This window comes from Bison bison, unplaced genomic scaffold (genome assembly GCF_000754665.1).
Source record: "Bison bison bison isolate TAMUID 2011002044 unplaced genomic scaffold, Bison_UMD1.0 scf7180017864352, whole genome shotgun sequence".
Classification (NCBI taxonomy): Eukaryota; Metazoa; Chordata; class Mammalia; order Artiodactyla; family Bovidae; genus Bison; species Bison bison.
Window position 1 is genome coordinate 6,149,203 of NW_011494924.1, and position 8,161 is coordinate 6,157,363.

Here is an 8,161-nt window from a genome sequence, read left to right on the forward strand (position 1 = left end):
CACATTTACCTCTTGCCTCATCAGGTTCCCCTAATGAAGGAGCCAGGTGATGCAACCTAGGTGATGCTAGGTTGCAATTTTAGAAGGATCCAGAAGCCAGTGGCTCCACATTTTGTCCATTGTTAAAATATCAGTTGGGCTTCTCTTGTCTGAAATATAATGACTGTTTGTTATGGGGCCTCAGGCATCTCTTAAACAATCTTCTGAGGTTTTTTTTTCTTCAAATACTTACGTTTTGACTGGCAATCTTGCAGTTTTTTCTAATTGATGCCAAAAGATGCCAAGTGTTCCATAAAGCAGAGAAATACACCTTCCTTAGTGTAATTTATAGTGATTGCTCATATTTCTATGATTTTGTGTAGAACCTTCTCCTTATCTACTATCAGAAACTCCATAAGACACATATGATGCTATTGTGAATGGTTTTAATGAGCTACGTGTACACAAAATTGGTAAAAAGTATTCAGTTACATGACATTGCCATCTGGGCTTGCGTTAATTTGATCTGACTTATATCGATGAAGATTCACTCAGGGTGGAATTTCCCTTCACTGGGTGGATCTTGTAAGAGGTCTGGTCACTCTTAGCTTGCTGGCACATCAGCTAGTCATCGATGACATTGATGTACTGCCCAACAGTGTCACATGCAGCTGAATCAGGGATCTCTTCTCAATGGTTCTTGGAGGGCTTGTTGCCTTCAGACTTGGAAAGTCAAGAAATAGATTCCATTAGAAAATCTATATTCACTCTATATAATTCACTGTGTAAGACCAAGTAACAGGTAATTCAATGTAAATTATCTCCAATGGGAGATACTGGCTCTGGAAATGAATCCTTCTTAGAATCTCTTTTCCCAAATCCCTCTATTAATTTTGTTATTATGCATTAATCCATTAGTATCCTTTCTGGCATAATAGTTACAGAAGGTTAGGATATTTGATTTCCTACTTGGGCATCAAAGAAAAGTCTAGAGAAATATGACCATTTATCTATACACATTTACTCATATATGGGCAAATGGGCATTGTATGAATATTATTATCAATGAACAGAGGCAAAAAGAGGATTTCTAAAAGAGACAGGATAGAAGAGATTTTCCAGAAACAAGGGGCATTATTTTCTTATTCTGGGGTAACCTGATTAGCGGGAACATTGCAAAAAGGCCTATGTGGTGTGCTTTGAGTCAGTTGTCTGCAGTCATGAAAAGAAAACCAAGTTTAGTGTCTAATCTGACCTAAGGCGGGTTTGTACCATCGCCTCATCAAAAACTGCTTAAAGTCAAAACAGTTCTTTCATGGCCACATTTCTTTTTTGCTTAAAATACAAAATCACAAATCATCTAGGCCTGGCTTGTATATGATCTGTGTGTGTGTGTGTGACTTCAGGAGAAACAAAGCAAAAGCCCCTCCCCGCCCCAAACAAAGAACATACTGCAATAGGCAACCAGTGAAATAGTTTCTAATTTAAACACATCCCATGATGATTATCTCAGGGCAAAGTCACCCATAGGTCTCATGGGGGCACTGTGGATTGCCAAACTCCAGAAGTTTCTGGGGCAGAGCAAGCAGATAGAGCTAGTGCCTGGGACCAGGAGGGTTAAAAAACAGCATTATGTGGTGCTGTTTTCCTCTAGAAGACTTAATAGCACAGACACTAATTTGCAGGCTTGCTGTCCCAGCTGAGAGCCATGAACTTCAACTATGCAGTGCTGAGGGAGCCTCTGAGGTTGCAGGAAAAGTGAAGGGTATGGAGCTGGGAGAGGGCAGGGACAGGTAGAGAAACACCTGCCTCAAAGTAAAAGCAAAAGAGCCATGGGGAAGGGCATGTGGCCTAATTCCAGCCTCGCCTTAACTAGCACATTCAGCTCACATGTCATCTAAGAGACTTTGCAGGACAGAGCAGGGTTCCTGGATCAGCTGACCTGGAAAGGGGGGGGAAGGCTCATGAGAACCAGCAGAGGCAATGACATCAGAGCAGTGACGTCACTGCCTCACCTCCAGTAGGAGTAAGGAGGCCCAGAACCCCAGCTCTCAGAGAAGCAAAGCTCTGAGCAAGGAGACACCTGCCCAGCTCTGCCCCTCCTGCCATGGGCTGCAGCCCTGTCTGCTGTGTGGCTCTTTGTCTCGTGGCAGCAGGTGGGTTCTTGGCACAGGGGAAAATCCATGTTCCTAGCCTGACTTTGCCTGAATCCAAGACAGCATCAGGCTATCTCCCACATTCTTTCTCAGCCCCAATCTTCTTCCCCACACGCCTTGTGGATTCTGGAGTCACCCAAACCCCGAGATACCTGATTAAAGCAAGAAGACAGCGAGGGACCCTGAGACGCTCCCCTGCCTCTGGCCAAACCCCCCACCACCCAGGGTGTCTTGGTACCAACAGGCCCTGAGTCAGGTGCCTCAGTTCTTTGAGTTTTAAGAAACTGCAAAGAACTAAAGGCAACTTCCCAGGTCAATTCTCAGCAAAACGGTTTCGTGACTCCCGCTCTGAGCTGAACATGAGCTCCTTGCAGCCGACTGACTTGGCCCTGTACCTTGGTGCCAGCAGCGACCTCAGAGCTGCCAGATCCATGAGAGCCTGGGGACTGCAGTGGGAGAGAAAAATGACTGGGGGCCCTGGAAAGCAGTCCTGGGCTCTCGTGCCACGCAGGGAGGGACAAGAGAGGTCAAGAAGATGTGTTCAGAGAATGGGCTTACATCACCAGATTTGCTCCAAAACGACCTTCCTGTCTGATACTGGATGCTACCAGGGGAGAGGAAGGGTTTGTCATTTACTAACTGGAGGCTTCTCTTTTGAGGAAGAGAGAGTTCACCTGGTGAACAAAATGACATGATAAGTGTTTGATTCTAATAGCATCATAAGCGTTTGATTTGTATAATTTAGGGAGAAGACACTGACATATGGGGAAGGTCCAGGGCAGAAACTACGCATGAAGTGGTTGAGAATAGATCTGGAGCTGCAAAATGAGTAAAAAAAGAAGAAGAAAACAACTGTGTTATTCAAATCATCTCTTTCCTCCTCCCACAGTCTTGAGTCACCGGTGTTTCTAACAACCGCCATCACCTGGGGCCAGTCCGGGTGAGGTCCTCACCACGTAGATGACGTGATGATGGTGTGTGAAACCCGGAGTTGACCTCAGTTATTCTTTCTAGACCTTTCTCCCTTGCCTGCGTCCTCTGGGCACGGTTCAGTGCCTCCCACACACAGAAGAGGGCATGGCTCCCCTGGTTATACACAGGCAGAGGCTCTCCAGGTCAATTCTGCTTCCCTGGAACCCCTTCAACACTCAGATTCTATTTGCTTCAGATCACTGCTTTGGGGCCATCTCAGGAGGTAACGCACTCTGTGACCAAACTTTGCTAAATTCCCTGAAACACAGATGCATCTTAAATCCTCTGCATCCACTCTCTCTCTCTTCCCATGGCCCCACGGGCCCTCTCTCCTCCCCACACACGACCAGGTACTGCTCATTTTTCAGGGCCTGGCTCAGACCTGCCTTCCTCTTTGCTTCTTATCCTGACTTCCTGCGGGGCTATACTATTGACTAGTTTGCTCCTGCTGTGCTGTGCTTAGTTGCTCAGTCGTGTCCGACCCTTACAACTCCGTGGACTGTAGCCTGACAGGCTCCTCTGTCCATGGGATTCTCCAGGCAAGGATACTGGAGTGGGTGGCCATGCCCTCCTCCCGGGAATCTTCTCAGGCTGCCGTAATAAACACCAGGCTGTGTGGCTTAGACCACACACGCTGATTTTCTCACAGTTCTGGGGCCTGAAACCCAAGATGCAGGGGCTAGGGTTGGTTTCCAGTGAGAACTCTTCTCCTGGCTGGGATGCAGCTGCCTTCTCCCTGTGGCCTCACAGGGCCTCTCCTCTGGGTTTTCACAGAGAAAGGGCTCTGGTGTCTCTTCCTCTCACATGAGGACACTAGTTAACTCTGTGTTAGAGTCCTACCTGCATAACGTTATTCATCTTTAACCACCTCCCTCAAGGTCATAAGTTCAGACACAGCCTTATGGGGATTTAGGACTTCAAAGATTGAATTTAGGGGAGACATAAGTCCTTCTATAAAAACTGTCTTACAACTTTACTTTCATAGAAAAAGCCAAGTATGTAAATATATAACTGCTACTCTGACACTTGTGAAAGGGGTTAATTAATGCCCATTTACATAGAGTGGCTCAGTGGTAAAAGGTCTGCTTTCAACGCAGGAGATGCAGGAGAGGTGTGGAAGACGTGGGTTCCATCCCTGGGTGGGGACGATCCCCAGGAGTAGAAAATGGCAACCCAGTCCAGTATTCTTACCTGGAAAATTCCATGGATAGAGGGGCCTGGTGGGCTACAGTCCATGGGGTCACAAGGAGTTGGACATGACTGAGCACACATGGATATATTGTATACAGAGCTGCATGGAGTTGTTTGTTTTTTTTTTTTTCCCAGCACAATTTAGACATTTATCCTAGTGTATGAACAACTGGATTCAAGTCCAGACTTCCAGTTTGTGTGAACATTTCAACATTTTCTTTTCTGGCTATGTCTATGTCAGTGTTAAGTCTTATCAGAATATTCCACACTGAGCACTCTTCTAATCAAAGTATACGCATTAGTACAGCTCCCGGTGAGTATGCTTTAAAGTGATTAGAGTAACATAGTATGGTTTCTTTTAAAAAAATATGGCTTATAATTAAATGTGGGTGTGAATCCAAGTTACCACTCTCTTGCAGTTTCTCTAAGTCTCCTGAGTCTGACAATCTCAGAAGCTGGAGTTGGGATTCTTTCTGTTTCCTCTTTGTATCATGTGTATAGTTGGTTTATCCTGTTGTCTTAGTTTCAGGTGTACAGCTCAGTGATTTGGTGATGCAAATATACACATACACATATAGAAGCGGAAAACATGGAAGCAGTAACAGATTTCATTTTCTTGGGCTCCAAAATCACTGCAGATGGTGACTGCAGTCACAAAATTAAAAGACACTTGGTCCTTGGATGAAAAGCAATGACCAACATAGACAGCATATTAAAAAGCAGAGACATCGCTTTGCCAATAGAGGTCTGTCTAGTCAAAGCTATGGTTTATCTAGTGGAGAAACCACATGTGGAGTATGCATGGATGTGAGAGTTGGACCATAAAGAAGGCTGAGCACTGAAGAATTGATGCTTTCAAACTGTGGTGTTGGAGAAGACTCTTGAGAGTTCCTTGGATTGCAAGGAGATCAAACCAGTCCATCCTAAAGGAAATCACCCTGAACATTCACTGGAAGGACTGATGCTGCACCTAAAGCTCCAATACTTTGGCCACATGATGGGAAGGGCTGACTCACTGGAAAAATCCCGGATGCTGGGAAAGATTGAATGCAGGAGGAGAAGGGGATGACGGAGGATGAGACGGTTGGATGGCATCACTGATTAAATGGACATGAGTTTGAGCTAACTCTGGGAGATAGTGGAAGACAGAGGAACCCGGGATGCTACAGTCCATAGGGTCACAAAGAGTGAGACACAATTTAGTGACTGAAAAGCAACAAAAATACATATGTGTGTATGTATATATTTTCAGAATCTTTTTCCTTGTAAGCTATTAGAAAATACCAAGTATAATTCCCTGTGCTGTGTAGTAGGTCCTTGTTGATTATCTATTATCTATTTTCTATATTGTAATGCATATATGTTAATCCCAAACTCCTAACTGATCCCTCCCTCCTAAGAGTCGGACACGACTGAGCGACTCACTTTCACTTTTCACTTTCACGCATTGGAGAAGGAAATGGCAACCCACTCCAGTGTTCTTGCCTGGAGAATCCCAGGGACGGGGGACCTGGTGGGCTGCCGTCTATGGGGTCGCACAGAGTCGGACACGACTGCCGTGACTCAGCAGCAGCAGCAGCACCTTTCTCCTGTGGCTCAGGCGGTAAGGAATCTGCTGCAATGCAGGAGACCCAGGTTCCATCCCTGGGTTGGGAAGATACCCCGGAGAAGGAAATGGCGACAGACTCCAGCGTGCTTGCCTGGGAAATCGCATGGACAGAGAAGCCTGGTGGGCTACAGTCTATGAGTCAGACACGACTGAGCGACTAGCAATTTCCACTTTCACTTTTCCCCATTGGTAACCATGAGTTTCTTTTCTGTGTCTGTGGGTCTATTTGTTTTGTAAATGAGTTCGTTTTTACATACTTTATTTTAGATTGCACTTGTAAGCTGTATCATATAATATTTGTCTTTCTCTGCCTTATTCCATTAGTATGATAATCTCCAGGTTCAAACATTTTATTGAAAATAACATTATTTCATTCTTTTTGTGGCTGAGTAATACTCCACTGTGTGTGTGTGTGTGTGTGTGTGTGTGTATACACATACTACCTCTACTATTCATCTGTTGATGAATATTTAGGATGCTTCCATACCTTGAGTATTGTAAATAGTGCCATGAAGAACATGGAGATCCATGTATCTTTTAGAATTATAGTTTTGTCTAATTTTATGCCTACAAGTGGGATTGCAAGATCATACAGTCACTCTGTTTTTAGTTTCTTAAACAGCCTCCATACTCTTCTAAGACTCATTTGAAAAGACCCTGATGCTGGGAGAGATTGAGGGCAGAAGGAGAAGGGGATGACAGAGGATGAGATGGCTGGATGGCATCACCGACTCAATGGACATGGGTTTGGGTGGACTCTGGGAGTTGTTGGTAGACAGGGAGGCCTGGTGTGCTGCAGTTCATGGGGTCACAAGAAGTCAGACATGACTGAGTGACTGAACTGAACTGAACTGAACTGAACTCTTCTAACAGCTGTGCCAGATTTCATTCCCACCAACAGTGTAGGAGGGTTCCTTTTCCTCCACACTGTCTCCAGCATTTATTACTTGTAGACTTTTTAATGATGCCTATTCTGACCAGTGTGAGGTGATACCTCACTATAGTTTTGACTTGCATTCCTCTGATAATTAGTGTTGTTGCCAAACTTTTCTTGTGCTTGTTGGCCATCTTCATGTCTTTTTTGGAGAGTAGTCCTCCTAGGTCTTCTACTGACTGGATAGTTATTTCAAGATTTCATAAGTATAGAAATAAATAGGTTCATATACATATAACCTCTTTATAAAGTACACTACTTAGAATTTGGCAATACTTAATTTAAACATAAAATCTGGAAATATACAATTTCTGATTAATCAGAAGAAGCTATGGAATACATATTTCCAGGATGGTTTCACTTGAGACCACCAGAGTGTTTATTTTATGGCCTGTACTATTTCATCTTAGCAAACTACCATGATAGCAATGGTGGAGCAATTTTTTTTTTCTTAGTTGAAGTGTCTCTTCATACAATCTTTTACCTCCAGAGGCTGAGTGGATGTCAAGATCAACCCTAATTCAGCCAGGCTGGGGAGGCATAAGAACAGGAGTGTGAGTGTGTGTGTGTGTGTGTGTGTGCACATGCACACGCGCGTGTGTGTGTGGAGGGGTTGTCCTGAGGACTCTTGGGAATTTCTATTCCTGCTTTAGACCTAAAGTACAAATCCATGAGACTGTGGACCATTGGCCACTAGGAGCCACTGTGGGCCCATGGTAAGCAGGCTGCCTGGGAGGGGTTGAAGAGGCACCCAAGAGAGCGGAGCTTAAGGGAACGGTGACTATATGCCTGCATCAGGGAGCAGGTTTGAGTTCCCCTAGTGCTTCCAGCCGGAGAAGGCAATGGCACCCCACTCCAGTACTCTTGCCTGGAAAATCCCATGGACGGAGGAGCCTGGTAGGCTGCAGTCCATGGGGTCGGGAAGAGTCAGACATGACTGAGCGACTTCACTTTCACTTTTCAGTTTCATGCACTGGAGAAGGAAATGGCAACCCACTCCAGTGTTCTTGCCTGGTGAATCCCAGGGACGGGGGAGCCTGGTGGGCTGCCGTCTATGGGGTCGCACAGAGGCGGACACGACTGCCGTGACTCAGCAGCAGCAGCAGCACCTTTCTCCTGTGGCTCAGGCAGTAAGGAATCTGCTGCAATGCAGGAGACCCAGGTTCCATCCCTGGGTTGGGAAGATACCCCAGAGAAGGAAATGGCGACGGACTCCAGCGTGCTTGCCTGGGAAATCGCATGGACAGAGAAGCCTGGTGGGCTACAGTCTATGAGTCAGACACGACTGAGCGACTAGCAATTTCCACTTTCACTTTTCCC